Raw genomic sequence first — 15,905 nt, forward strand, 5'->3', positions numbered from 1 at the left:
CTCCTTTTCTGTATCAATTCTTCCTTTTGCATCTCAAATAATTACTCTTTTAAGTTGTTCTTAAATGGTTTTACTTTTTAGATCCATATCATTCTCTGGTTTACCCCAATCTTTCTTATAAACTACCTAATTATTGATAAGAATCTTAGACATCCATTTTACATTTTGTATATGTAAAAAGAAAAGAGTCTATCCTTATGAATCCCTTATAATCAGTTGTTGTGATATGCCTTATATTTCTCTTGGTTCTTATATGTTGACTCTTCTACTAAGTTCAGGTTTTTTTTTCAACAAATTCTTGAAAGTCTGACAGTTTAATAAATGTCCATTTTTTTCATTCATTCAGGATATTTAACTTTGCAAGGTATGATATTTTTCCCAGTTCTTTTGCTCTTCTATACGTTGTGTTCTAAGACCTGCAGTGCTTTAATGTCTCTGCTGCTAGGTCTTGTGTAATTCTAAGTATGGCACCATCATATTTAAATTGTTTTAATTTTGATGCTTATTATATTTTCTGCTTGAGCTGGGGGTTTTGGAATTTGACTGATATTCCTATCAGCTTTCCTCATAGGATCTCTTTTAAGTGATGATTGATGGTTTTTTTTTCTATTTCTACTTTTCACATTTATGCTACTCCTTCAGGACAGTTTTCTTCAATTATTTCTTGTATTATTGTATCAAGATTCTTTTTTTGATTGCAACTTTCAGTTAGTCCAGTTATTTTTTTAATTTTTCTTGATCTATTCTCCAAAACTCTCGTTTTTCTTACAAGATGATTCACTTTCTCTTCTATCTTCAATGAAAAGATCTTCTGTCTTTTCATTATTCATATTTTGGCTAATCATTTCTCGATCTCTTATAATTTCACTGACTTCACTTTGCCCAGTTCTAACTTTCAAGGTGTCATTTTCTTTCTTAAGATTCTGGATCTCCTTTCCTAGTCGGTTGACTTTCCTTTCATACTCTTCTTCTTTTTCTCAGATTATCCTTACTTTCTTTTTTAGTTTTCCCTCTATCTCTGTCATTTGATTTTTGAAGTCATTGTTAAGGTCTTCTATAATTTGGGGGGGGGGCAGGTGTCCATTTGATGTTATTCTTAGGGGGTTTCTTTACTTCATTATCCTCCTTGAAGATGAACCCTAGTCATCTCTATTCCCATAATAGTTTTTCATGGTTGGATTCTTTCTCCTTTGCAGGTGCATTTTTTTATGATAATAACTTAATTATTTGTAATCACCTTTAGCCCTGGAGTATGGGAAATAGTGCCTCTTGCCCCAGATCTTCAGTTCTTCACTTTGGCCTGAAACCAAAGCCAAACCTCCAGCCTCTTGTTATTGAGGTCTAAGGTTTAGAGACCCCAAAATACCAACATGCTGGATCCTGTCAAATGAATTTGACTCGAGTCTTCTCTCAGCCAAAGAAAAGCAAAGTTTATTAAAGATTCACCTTAATGGGTAGATTCTTAAGGAGCCTAGGTATATGTAAAGCAGCATTTACAACACATTAATTTTATTCATTTCCTCCATAGATCCATGAATTGCGTGAGAGTTTTCTTAGAATGGAAAGACATGGGCAAGTTTATAAGCATGAGAGAAGAGGCAAACTATGAGAGATTAAAGATTAGGAAGAATGGAAAAGATAGAGGAAGCAATCTGATGGGGAAGACAGGATGGAAGAAATGCGTTCTGAGGTTTGTATTGACTAGGAAAAGAGCGTCTTCTCCTTGTGAGGCAGAATAGAGGAAGACATAATAATGGCAAAAGACAGGAGGACTACCAGCAGGCAATCTCCCTTTGCTTACTATTACATTTTAATTTGGCTACTAAATATAGTTGCCCTATAGATCCAGAAATGAAGGAAATTCTACCTGGGCTCTCTCTAGAAATTGCTAATACCTGGAAAGTTAAAACCTATTGCTCGGGGAATGGCAAAACAAATTGGACCTCATAAATATAAAGGAATATTATTGCTGTGCTATAAGAAATCTTGAATATGATGAATAGAAAAAATGCTTGAACAAAACTTAAAAGACCTCATTCAAAGTGAAATATACAGTGCTTACAAAAAATAAAATAATTATAAAATATGGATGGAAACAATCACCACAAAATAATCAAAAATACATTGCCTAAATTATAATTCTAAGCTAGGTCCCAAAGAAGAGATACAGGAAGACACATTTGCCTGAAAATGTTGCCAGATTTTTTTTTCAACGTATTGATAAGTCTTGCTGATTATTTTTCTCTTTTCCTTCTTCCTTCTCTATTAAAAAATAAAGACAAGGGGCGGCTAGGTGGCACAGTAAGAGGGCCAGCCAGAGTAGGGAGGACTCAGAATTGGTTCTGGCCTCAGACATTTAACACCCACACAAAATAACTGGCCTTATGTAACCTTGGGCAAGTCACTTAACCCCAATAGCTTTAAAAAAAAATAAAGACAAAAAACCCTTTGTAATTCTAAATGTAAAGCAATTACAAGAAAGCAAAAAAAAAAAAAAAATCAATAAAAACTCTTTGCAAAAAGGCTAATTTAACCTAAAAAGAAATTCTAAGTCACAAAATTCCATAAATTATTGGGTAAGTTAGGAAAGTTTGACTTTGTCCATTTGGTAATTGTTATAAGAGAAATATTTTCTTTTTGAGTTCATATGATAGAACTGCTGGCAAATATGTATTCAACAACAATGCAGAAATTATGGAGGTTAAAAACCTAGGTTTCATTATTATGTTCCATCATAGCTTTAGGTCTCAGAGAAAACCTGAACAATCATGAGGGTTCTGAGAAGGCTTCTTATGAGCAAAATTACCTCAGAGTGACAGGGAAATAAATCTTTTACATATTATAATCATGCACATTACTCTTAGGCCATAAGGTTGAAATAAAGATTGATCCATAATCCTTTTCTTCAATGTCATAAAAGTTGAACAAACTTTAATAAGTTATAATCTCATACATCTCCTGAAGAAACAAGCAGAAATCAATAGGCATCAATTATATACCTATATTTTTTCATAAAATTCTTTTCAAGTTCTTAATTTTTTAATTATTATTAGATTTTTAATACTATTAGACATTTCTGGATTTTAATGGGGCACATTCAGTACCCCTTGCTTCAAGTTCCTCCTAGCTTAAACCTCTCATCCTATGTATCTATGAGTAATTAACAACATTTGATCTAGTTAAGCAAGCATTTATTAAAACATCAGCAATATTCTAAGCACTGGGAATACAAAGATCATAATGAAACAATGCTTCATGTAACATAGCTTACATTCTACTTGGGTCAAGAGAAAACATATACAAAAATGGAATAGAAAAAGTTACCTGTAGCAGAGCAAGTAGGTACAACAATTATTTTCATATAACAGGGTACTCGGGAATTGGGGTAACAAGCGCCTGAAGTTCATTTGGCCAATAAATATATATTTCTCGATTTCTCTCAATTAGGGGCAGATTGTGAAAAAGCAATCATTTGTCAAGACTTTTTTAGAAAGACAGAAGGGCACAAGAGGCCCTGAGAATGAAGTGATAGGAAAAGTATAAATTAGATATCTATTTCTCACATGATAAAATGATATCTCTCCATGTTCATAGTCCAGAAAAATTCCCACCTTTAACTTGGGCACACTGACCTGGAGGTATTTTGTTGGACTTTGGAATAAATATTGTGCTGGGCTGTGGCATAAAGATAGTAGGAATTGTGTATCTATACAGTCCTAAGTACAAAGAAGTCCTGAGAATCTTTTGATTTTTGACAGATGCCAACACACCAAATAGCATTGTGTGGCACCTCCACCTCCCAGTAATACTGTGTTTCCCCGATAATAAGACCTATCCCCCAAATAAGCCCTCCCCTTACTGTGTAAGATTTCTCTAAAATAAGCCCTCCCCCGAAAATAAGCCCTATTGAGATTGCTACTGCAGTGAAGGTTATCTCCTGCGCTACACTCCCCCCCACCCCCCGCCCCGTGAAACGCACGCTACACTCCAAGCTGCATCCAATCAGAGCTGCAGTAGTGAGCGCGTCATCCTGTTCTTCCCCAGTGATTTGCTTATTGAATAAAGGTACATTTTTTGTTCACATTTACCTGTTTATTAAAATTGCTGTCAATGTTCATTAAAATAAGCCCTCCCCTGAAAATAAGCCCTCTGGTGTTTTTCTGTCCAAAAAAATAATAAGACAGTGTCTTATTATCAGGGAAACATGGTATCTCCCTGAAGTAAAGGACTGAGCACCAAAAACTTGTGCAAAATCTATTAATCTCCAACTATTGTCAGGTGCTTCTTTCTGGACACCTCCATATCTCACACTCTTCAGATCCTCAGATATGATGAGACCTGGATCAGCTGTGCTGCGATCCAGAGTGATGTTCACTGAGGAGAGATGAAAGTTTGGTTGAATCAATGGTAACATCAAAATTGTAATTTTTTACTGAGAATAGGGGGGACAGGTGTTTACACCAAGGACTGACCATCTATGTATCACAGTGATATCCAAAAACAGTACCTTGGAAACATCAGTACAGCTCAATAGCATGAGGAACAGTATGTTCTTTTTGTTTTTTCTAGTAACTGAGAGACTGTGTTAGATGCTTATTTGGGAAATTTGGGAAAGACTTTGCAGACTTATAGTAGTGGTATTTCAAGTCATGGAAGCTTTTCATGTGAAAGAAAAAATTAATTTTTCTCTGTTTCATCCCTGATGTCAGATCAAGGAGAAAGGGTTAGAGATTGCAAAGAGGCAAACTTAGCCTTGATGTGAGGAAAACTAATGAAGCAACTATAAAAAGAATGGCTCGCATTTTGATTTATCAGGCTCCTACATGTTTTAGCAAGAAATGCTGGATAAATACTTGAGTGAATTGTCATTTAGATAAAGGTAAACTAGGTCGTCACTGAGGTAGGTTCCTTTTAGCCGTGACATTCTAGGATTCTGTGAATGCAAATGGGTTCTGACCCAAAGGAAAGTTGGGCAAGACATGGACAGATGCTGGCTCTTTGATATTGATTTCCACGCTCACCTTTAAAATTGAAAATCTGTTCCATAAGTCCAGGGATGGGAGGGATAGCCATGCATATATGGAAGGTTTCTATTTCCTTTTGCAGCACAAATGCATTCCTAGAGAAAACAAATGTCAAGTTTATTTTACCAGATGTTAAAGAACCAATGGCACAGTCCTCATTTCTTCAGTCAGTCAAGGTCCATTGGACCAAAAATTTCTTTTTGGTGTTTTCTAATGAAGTAAGAAGTAAACCTACCTGTTTAACACTCCTTTCATATCCTGAGGAGAAAAAAATGATGTATGGTTAGGATAATGATAGATGGATGAGCTAATAAAATGAGACTTTGGAACTGATCCCCTATTCAATGCCTCAAAGGAACTCAGCAAATAGGGGAGAATCTTGCAGTTTCTATATCTATAGCATTTCTCACATATGGCCCTTATCTCCTCTCATCCAGTGGCCATCTTGAGTTTAGGCCCTCCTCACCTCTTCTCTATACGACTAGCATGACCTCCTAATTTGTCTCAATATATGAAATATAGTCTGCCTAGAACTGCAGATCATATCAATTAAATTCCAGTGACTCCCTATTACCTTAGTAACAAAATTTTAATGGCCTACTCATGGCTACAACCTACCTTTGCAGGTTCACTTTTCATTACTATCTTTCTTTCCCTCTATGTTCCAGGTCTCTCTGCCCCCAGTATTGTGCATAGAACATAGAACACCTGAAGGGGTGAAGAAAGGGGAAAGAGAAGAAACCAGCCTGTATGTAGTGAAGGACTGGGAAAAGTACAGAGTAATGATATATAGTACTTCCCTTTTTCTTTGAGATACAGATTATTCATCTTGTCATCTCTTGACTATATCTTTTGTTTCTTCATCTTATTTTCTGTGGCTTTACCTGGAGCAAATCCAAATCTGTTTTTTTTACATTCCTCTTCTAAGTTTGTGATCCTCTTCCTTAATTCTTGATCCTGGTGGGATAATCCACTAATTCTCTTGTTCAGGCCTTCTAAATTGGTCATCCCCTGTGCTTGCACGTATGATAGATATGTATCCTTCTCCTCATTTAGGAATTGTTTCATTTTCTCAAATTCAGAAAAAATACTCTTCTTTTGAATTTCTATTTCCTCCTATAAAGAAAGAGATGAGATTGATGAATACAGGAAATGACATGACGCTAAGTGGCAAGAGGTGAGTGATAACCTTTTTAGGTTCCAATTGGATTTTAATTTTGTTCATTTCTGTGACTGAGGCTGGCCACGGACTGTGAGTGCACTCTGTGTACTGTCCCCACTGTACCATGCTTAGTGCTCTAAGCACATTCTTGCATTCTCCTGCTTGAAAGGACCACATTCCTTCTCATAGTCTTCTCTCTCTGCTATAATGCAAAGCACAATTGATTTGAAACCTGAGGCTCTAGATATGAATGCCACTTACCAGCTATGTGCCTTTGGGAAAGACAGGTCACCCAGTGTCCCCATTTTATGAGGACCAATATGTCTATTACCTCTCCCAAAGGGATGGTTTGTGGGTCGACAGCAGACTGCATTTTAAATGTTGAAGGATCAAAATATAGATACTTGCCTCCATCAATTCAAATTTAGTCTTCTCACTGGACATTAATCAAACAATGTTTTCAGTTTTCCTCTACAAATTGTTGATAGTTTCCTGGAGTTTCTCCTATAAATTTACAAATTATATAAATTTTAAAAAGAGAGATTTCAGTTCTAAGCAGTGAAACCTATTCATATATGAATGACTAAGAGATCAGTTAATAATAAAACAGTAATGCTGTTAGTATTGAAGCCACAGGTAAAAGTTAAAACTGGGATTTCATGGTCTAGGTGGGCAGTGATTCAATATCCAAGTTTTTTATAAAGTAAAATTCTGAGATAGAACACTAGTCTCTTTTTTTTCCTCTAGTGTCAAATGAAGAAAACAAACATCAGTTAACTTTCTTGGCCCTCTGTAGTAGATAAAGCAATGATGAGATACTAATTATTGCTTCAGGTGAAGATGGCCCTGACAATCTCAGATTCCCAAACTCCATTCGCTGAAAAGAATAGAACATAAAACAATGGGGCATTTAAACCAAAACTAAAGTTCTTAAACATCAAGGGAAAATTTCTATTTATCTCAGGAAAGAATCAGGCTGAGCACATCTAGAGAACACACAGCACATTTCAATTTTCCAAGAGCATTTCTCAGTATTCAGAGCACAGCAGCTGGCCTGTGAAAATATGACCCAAAATATAACCTTGAGCAAGTTACTTTACCCCAATTGCTTAAAAAAATGAGCCTTCTAAGCCCATGCAGGAGGAGTCAGGAATAGAGAACTGGTTTACACTTTCTGGCACAGTAACTTCTTTCCCTTGGGCTACTATATCCTCCAGATCCCAGTTCTTCTTACATATTTTAGGAAAGGGCACATAATGACTCCTTACTAAAATCGAGCTCTGCTTAGAGCCCTTAATCTCTCCTCTGAATCCCATTTCCTGTTCTTTCTCCCCTTCATGAATGAGTGAAAAAGTTCCCAAGTACTTAGTGTATGCCCAGCACCTGCTTAGATGTCCTAATGCCTCCAATTCACCCCACCAGTTCTCTGAGTGTGCTCCTACAAGCCCTCCTCCTTCCTACAAGCCCTCCTCCTTCCTCCAAGCAAGACTTCACCCCATAGGGGCAGCTAGATGGGTCAGTGGATAGAGCACTGGCCCTGGAGTCAGGAGGACCTGAGTTCAAATCCAACCTCAGATACTTGACACTTAACTAGCTGTGTGATCTTGAGAAAGCCACAGCCCCAGTTGCCCTGCCTTCCCCCCTCAAAAAAAAAACACTCCTGTTTTTCTGTGAAGCTCCATGACTGTCCCAATAGAGACCTAAGTAATCAAATGCTTCCAGGAAGCACCAAAAGGAAAATTCTCAGTGAATCTCATAGTTTCTTTCTTCCTCTCCCTTGTTTTCTCCTTGCTGTTGTTCCCACTCTTCCTTAGGGTCAGCTTCTCTATTGTTTATTATCTGTCTTTTAGCATATTCCAGGTAAATGGGTCTAAGTATACTAGCAGTATTTCCCAAGTTAAAGACACAAAGGCATCAGAGCTTGAATAACAGAGATATTCAAAGCCACACTTCTAATAGGTGCGTTGTTTGTCTCCTAGCACTCTTGGGAGGAAAGCCCAAAGATTCTTGCCCAAAGGGCTTACACTTACCTTCAAAGAGTTTTAAAAGATCAGTGACCACAGAGACATAAGAAACATCCATTTTCAGCATGAAAGGTTTCAGATTTGGCCCAACATAACTCCTAGAGAAAATAGAAATCATTGATATTGGACATACTGTGCCTTTCTTTTATCTTATTTCCTTATGCCTTATTTCCTTTACCTCATTTGAACAAATACACAGGCTAATTCTCCCTGAATCCCTTACCACCAAGCTCCATAATTACCTACTGTGTAGAAAGAAACATACCTTGCCAAGGTTTCTGCCATACCCTAGAAAGAAAAAAGAAGGTCAGTGTAGTTTATGAATGATTTCTCCTAAAACCTGCCATGACACCATCCTCTAAAAGTCCATAGCTTCCCAGTCCTGAGAAGAGACCTTTACAGCTCTTCTCTTATTTTCTTGATTTCATTAAACCTCAACTTGGAAAAGCAGGATTCCGTATACAAACTTTCTTCCCATGCCAAGAGGTGCTTGGGCAGTTCCTGCATTGTGCTACCAGAAATGTGGTCAAGGAAGAGGTTTCCAAAATGCAAATTAAAACAGGAAAAAAAAAAACAGAATTGAATTACTACCTCGTACCTATTAGACTGGCTAATAGGACAGCAAAGGTAAAGGACAAGTGATGGAGGGATGAAGGAAAAAAAAGGCTTGAATGCACTCCTGGTGGAGTTGTGAACTGATTCAACCCTTCTCTAGAGCAATTTGATACTATGCCCAAAGGGCTACAAAACTTATGCATACTCTTTGAGCTAGCAATACCACTAATAGTTCTGTATGCCTCAAAAAAGATTTTTAAAAAAGGAAAAAGACTTATATGTACAAAAATATTTATAACAGCTCTTTTCTAGGGGCAAAAAAATTGAGGGGATGCCCATTGAGGAATGGCTGAAGAAGTTATGGTATGTGATTATGTAATACTATTGTACTATAAAAAAATAATGAGGAGTGGCTAGGTGGCATAGTGAGTAGAGCACTGGCCCTGAAGTCAGGAGGACCTGAGTTCAAATCCAGCCTCAGACACTTAACACTTACTAGCCTTGTGACTTTGGGCAGGTCACTTAACCCCAATTGCCCTCCAAAAAGCAAAAAAAAAAAAAGATTTTCTCTTAATTCCTTTGCACCACACCCCAAAATAACTGGCCATGTAACCTTGAGCAAGTTACTTAACCCCAATTACTTTAAAAAAAAAAAAAAAGGAAAGAATGAGCAGGATGCTCTCAGAAAAGCCTGGAAAGATTGACAGTGACTAATGCAAAGTGAAATGTACTGTGTTCAAAGTAACAGCAATACTGTAAGATGATCAACTTTGAATGACTTAGCTATTCTCAGCAATATAAGGATCCAAGACGGCTCTGAAGCATTTATGATGAAAAATGATATCTAGCCCCAGACAACAAAACTGACTGTGTTTGAATGCAGACTGAAGCATACTTTTTTAAACTTTATTTTTCCTGAGGTTTTTTTTGTTTGGTCTATGTTTTCTTTCACAACATGACTATTATGGAAGTGTTTTGCTTGATTATACATGTATATTTTTGATTTACTATTTTGAATTACTTGCCTTCTCAATGGAGGCTGGGAGGGGGGAGAGAATAAGGGAGAGAATTTGGAAATCAAAAGTTTTAAAAATTGGGGCAGCTAGGTGGTGCTGTGAATAGAGCACCAGTCCTGGAGTCAGGTGGACCTGAATTCAATCTGGCCTCAGACACTTAACACTTACTAGCTGTGTGACCTCGGGCAAGTCAGTTAACCCCAATTGCCCTGCCCTTCTGCCTCCAAAAAAAAAGCAAAAATAAAGTTTTTAAAATGAATGTTAAAAATTGTTTTTACATGTAATTGGGAGAAAATGGCATACAAAATAAAATTAAAAAAAAATAAAGGATAGAAAAAAAAGTTTCTGGGGGGTCACATGTTTCTCATTTTGTGATAAGGTCCATTCAGGCATTCTCTATCACATAGAGAAAAACAGGGGAGAAGTACTGATAATAAAAGGCCCCCTAGAGATGAATGGGGATTTTCTGGAGCCATCTCCACAGCAGCATGGAAACCATGAGTGCTTCCCATGCTTCATATGAGCTACTGCTAACTACGCATATAATAGATCCAAACTAAAGGAACAGAATTTCTATGCTTCCAGTCCTTGGGTCACTTGACCCCAGCATGCTGATCTCAGGCCAAAATAACCTGTAGTCAGACATCTCGTCACTCAGGAGTGATCCCTCTCTTTCCCGGCTCCCCATGAAACACAAGGCAATATAGCAAGAGACAAGGGCAGATCTCAAAAAGAAATCTTTTGGGATCTGGGAAGGTGAGTGTAAGAAGATGTACTAGATTTCCTGTTCCCATAAACAACTGATCCTGAAAGAGCTTACCATAGTCTCACCTGTAGCATTTCTACATCTGGCTTCTGCATCTTTTCCTTCAACTCAGTGATTTTGTCTGTTTGGGATCTGCTTTGGCTGGACATCATGGCCTCCCACTCCTTCTTTTCCTCCATGATTTGACGTTCCTGTGTAGCCTCCACCTCCTTCAGCCCCTGATAGAGCTCAGTTAACTCCTTGTTCTCCTCCCACATGACTTCTGCATATTTTGCTTTCTCCTTCCTCATCACATCTTCCCACATTTTGTGAAATTTCTTGTGAAATATGTTTTGGGTTGCATTTTTATGGTCCTTGAGAAAAAGATATGAGATGACATACCAAGGGCAACACCATGGCCTCCCCAAACCTCCTCTTCCCTACCTGCTGAGTGTGCTGTAATACAGAAAGCACTGGGACTGAGCAGGGGTCAAGAGCCCAGAGTTCCCCTCCCAGTTCCTGTGTAACCTGAGGGAAGTAACTTAGCCTCTGACTTCAGTTTTATCCTTTAAAATCAGAACTTTTGTACATATGGATGACAAAGGGCTTTTTCAGTTTGAATTTTTTAGACTTCCTAAGATAGTCAAGCAATTTTCTCCAATGGGTCTTTATTTGTCTTGTTACATTTCTTATCCTGATATAAGAATTGTCTTTCATCCAATCCATTCAAGTCTAATTTAATCTTTGACACCTACCATACCATGTCTGGATATTTACCATGTTTGCCAGTTCTCCTAGCTTATGGAAGAAGACATGCCTCCTTCGCTGTTCTCAGTTCCTAAAGTCACTTGTAAATACTCTTTTATTACTTGTATGCTTAATACTTAACACTCTTTTATTACTTGTATGCTTCCCAATTCCCACAGCATTCATAAACTCTATAAAAGCCTGTGAATTTAAGCTTGATTATGAATCCTTAACAATTGGCCTTCGGGGGTAATTTATTTTTAAATCTTTTGAAGAAACTTTGAAGAATACAAGCCATTTTACAATTGATGAATGGTCAAAGGATATGAACAGGCAGTTTTCAGATAAAGAAAACAAAGCTATTTCTAGTCATGAAGAAAAGCTGTAAATCATTTTGATTAGAAAAATGCAAATTGAAACAAGTCTGACATACTACCTTACACCTGTCCAAGCGCAAATGGCAGTCAAACTGTGCATATCCTTTGATCCAGAAATAGTACTACTAGGTCTGCATCCCAAGGAAATCATAAAAAAGGAGAAGGACCTCGAAGCAAATATTTATAGCAGTTCTTTGTGTGGTGGCAAAGGATTACATATTGAGGGATGTCCATCAATTGGGGAATGACTGAACGAGTTATGGTATATGAATGTAATGAACTACTCTTGTGCAAGAGAAAATGATGAACAGGAAGATTGCAGAAAAACTGGGAAAGACTTATCTGGACTGATGCAAAGTGGAATGAGCAGAACCAGGAGAACATTGCATACAATAACAGCAACATTGTGTGATGACAATAATGGCAATACAATGATCCAAGACAATCCCAAAGGACTCATGATGGGAAATACTATCTACATTCAGAAAAGCAACTGATGGAGTCTGAATGATGATTGAAGCATTTTGTGTGGGTATTTTTTTTCCTTTTGATCTGTTTCTCTCACAACATGACTGATATGGAAATATGTTTTGCATGTTTGCACATAAAAACCCTATATGAAATTGCTTAATGTTTAGAAGAGGGGAGGTGAGAGAGGAAGGGAGAAGAATCTGAAACTCAAATTTTTTTTAAAAAAAGAAAAATTTTAAACTTGTCTGTTTAAAAAAAGAAACTCTTTTCCTCATAATGCTGTCATGTCTCCCTATTTCCTGTATAACTGATACTTCTTAGCCAAAAATTTACCCTTTTCCATTTAGAGAAGCCTCTCCAATGTTCAGGCCATCCCTGTACTCAGCCAGATTTCCTGCCTCTGTACCTTTACAGATTTCCTGCCTCTCTACCTCTGCACCTTTTGATCATGTCACTCCCTAATAGCTGCAGTGCCATTGCAATGCCTTCATGTAGCCTCCCACAATGGGCCACTCACCCTTCCTGACCCTCACAAATCTCTCTACACGTGCTGAAGGAAGCATGACCTCATATTCCTTTTCCTTTCTAGATGCAAAGTCAGCTAAGTTCTGGGGAAATCCTGATCCTTTGATGTTATTGCTGCTTATTAAATCTTATTTGTGTAACTCTTGCTATATTTGTAGGAATTTCCTCACTAGGAATATAAAACAGTGATTACTTACCTGCTCTAGGAGACCTAACTTGCCTCTTCTGCCTAAGGATGATAATAAGAATGTGCCTGCCTGACTGGTTTGCCTGTGTGAGCCCGAAATACACTGTGGAAAGGTGCTCTTAAGCTTTTCAGTCTTCCTTAATATCACTGCCCTCCATGTACTCTACCACCCAGTGAAAATGGCTTCCTGGCTGTTTTTCAAACAGGATCCTTTATCCACAGGTTCTTTTATCAATGGAATTCTTCCAGTGCTGGGAAGTCTGTCCTCATCTCTGCCTGATGGATTCCCAGCTTCCTTCCAGTCCCAGCTAAAATCCTGCATTCTACAAGAAGTGCTTCCCCATCTCTTTTTATGTTAGTCCCTCCCTTCCTTCCTTCCTCCTATCACTCCTTCCTTCCTTCCTTCCATTGATTATCTTCATTTTATCTTGTATATATATTGTAAGCAGGCATGTTCAATCATGTTTTCTCTTTCATTAGTCTGAGGATTCCTTGAGAGCAGGGGCCATCTTTGACCTTTTTGATTTATCCCATCATTTGTCACAGTACTTAAAACATGGGAGAAACTTGATATGTGTTTACTGAAAGTTACAAAGGAAGATGATGGTGGAAAGATAATCTGACTCATTATTTTCCAAGTACTCTTTCAAGGAAAATTTGCAACCATTTCACAACATTGTATTAGCAAACTCTTCACTTTTCCAAGCTTCATTTGTCCAATGACTCCTATCAGGTTAATCACAGTTTTCCTTGAGCTCTCAACTTTTCTGCTTTGATTAGTGAAAGGGTCTAAGACTGGACATCAGAGATCAGAGAACTGAAACATGAAGGCAAAGACAGAGACCAGCTTCAGGTAGAGATAGCTTAAACACCCAGTACTAGATTTCCAGTCAGGAGACATTGGTTTGATTCCAATTTCTGAACTCATTAGTGTCTTGTGATAACACACTGCCTATGAACCTCAGTTTCCTCACTTGTCAAATATGGCTAATAATGATGGGAGAATTTTTATGAAAATCATCTGGGGACTGGGTATATGCAAGACATTCTTGACGGAGACAGCCAGATACTTACAGTCCATACACAGCCCAAACCTTCTCCTTTGATAGAAGTTCCTGAGCTATGTCTAACTTTCTGTGCAAGATTTCCATCTGGATCTGGATCTTCTTCTGTAAGAGAAACAGGAATAAATGATGTTAGGAAATCTCTTTCCTGTGTCTGAGTCCTATGACATAGAAGAGGTTGAGAAATTCAAGAGCCCTGACAAGCTAGTCCTGTTTCATTGATTTGTAGCAAGAGTTACAGAAGGAAAGAGAGAGGCTGATTCCACTGTGATGGCTAGTTGAGTACTGAGAGGATAGATCCAAGTGATAGACCAATGTAGAACCAACTAAATTGAGAATGGAGAAATCACTACCAAAGAACACCTTTAGCCACCTGGAGAATGGCATGGAGAATGGAGATCTGTGCATGACTCACCCTGTATGTCAGAGCAGCCACTTCAGTGGGCCAATGTATGTCGTTCTCATGATCCTCTGACTTAGAGCAGGTCAAGCAGAGTAGGGTCTTGTTCCTATCACAGAACAGTTTTTGGTCTTCCCTGTGTATCTCACACGTGGAGAATTCAAGTGGAATTGCCCTGTCAGCTTGAAGAGTTCTTAACTGGGAGCATTCCCAGCATAAAGCACAGCATGAAAATGGAGAGGTTTTCATTTTGAAGCAAGACATACAAATAGTGTGTCCACATTCAGCTTTGATTAGCTTGCCAACTTCATTCAAGCAGATAACACAGAGACCCTCTTCCTCTTCATCAGCTATGACCCTGAAGAGAGAAAATGAGGCATATAAAGGATGCTTCTCCCACTCCTCCATTTTGGAAAAAGCATATTTCATGAAACAGTATAGCAAGCAAAGTAATAACTGATGATTTCCCCAATAAACTTGTGGCAGTTTCCAACAAATGTAGACACTATCAGTTGGAAGGGTGGGCACAATGATGGGACGTCTTGTAATGATATCTAGCTTTGACCTAGACTTTTAAAATGCTTTTCATACGTCATCTTTTTTGGGTCCACATAAAACCCTTATAAAGTACATGCTATTATCTGCATTAAGGAACCAAATGAGAGACCAAGTGACTTGCCCAGAATCAGCCATCCAGTTAAAATATGAGGTAGGATTCAATCTCAGGTTCTTCTGTTTCCAAGGTTGGAAATGTATCTGTGTGAGAAATTTTTGATACCCTTAATTCAAATTAATCTGTATTTATTCATTTTGTTATGATCCAATGGGTATCAGTGATTGAACAGTAGCAAATCAGGCAGAATATGATTAAGTTCAAGTTGCTGTTAAAATAAGGATTATGAATGTTTAATCTGATGAGGTTCAGACTCTGGGAACATCCTTGAGCTCCCTCTTCAAATCTACCATATATTGAGGATTATATTATCAGCTAGATTCATAGTTAGTAATGTAATAAACATATAATTACTATATTACCCCCCTTCCACACTTGGTAACATGCTGTAATGTGGTTTATTTGCTGATGCAATACCCCTCACTCCTATGAATCACTACTATCCATGCCCTGGTGACATTTGCTTCAAACCCACAACTTCCATGAACCCTAGGATTGTGTTGGTCAAATGGCTTGTAGAAGGCCCTGAGATGCTGTTGAAAGGATCTTATGATCTTTGGAAAGCCCCTGTTCTGATTTCTAGGAGTTGATGACCTGTGGAAGGTCTCATGACCCCTGAGAATTCTGCTGACAAAGTGGTTATGATGGATGGACAGCCCTTAGCAGTGAATTGGAATGCCTCCTCCTATTTTTAGTGCTTTGGAAGGTGTATCAAAGTAGTTAGCACCCAAGGGGAAGGGTGTCCAATGATGAGGGAGAAATTGGACCCAATTAATTTGGGACCCCTGGACTACCTAATAAATTGATTAGTCATGCTTGGAATTCTCCATTTCTTGTGCTACAGATTGGAATTTTCTGGTCCATGCCAGCTCTTAGTTAACATTTGTTATGTCTACTATGTGCTGGGTACTATGCTAGAAACATTACATTTGATC

General features: G+C 38.0%; 1 pseudogene; it reads right to left on the reverse strand.

Moving 5' to 3' along the window:
- Positions 1-3,443: 3,443 nt before the first annotated feature.
- LOC138154655 (E3 ubiquitin-protein ligase TRIM21-like) lies at positions 3,444-14,705 on the reverse strand (annotated as a pseudogene).
- Between the last annotated feature and the right edge of the window lie 1,200 nt (positions 14,706-15,905).

Source organism: Petaurus breviceps, unplaced genomic scaffold, assembly GCF_028583685.1.
Source record: "Petaurus breviceps papuanus isolate PSGF00001 unplaced genomic scaffold, PetGlider_PUasm1.0 91066, whole genome shotgun sequence".
NCBI classification, from domain to species: Eukaryota; Metazoa; Chordata; class Mammalia; order Diprotodontia; family Petauridae; genus Petaurus; species Petaurus breviceps.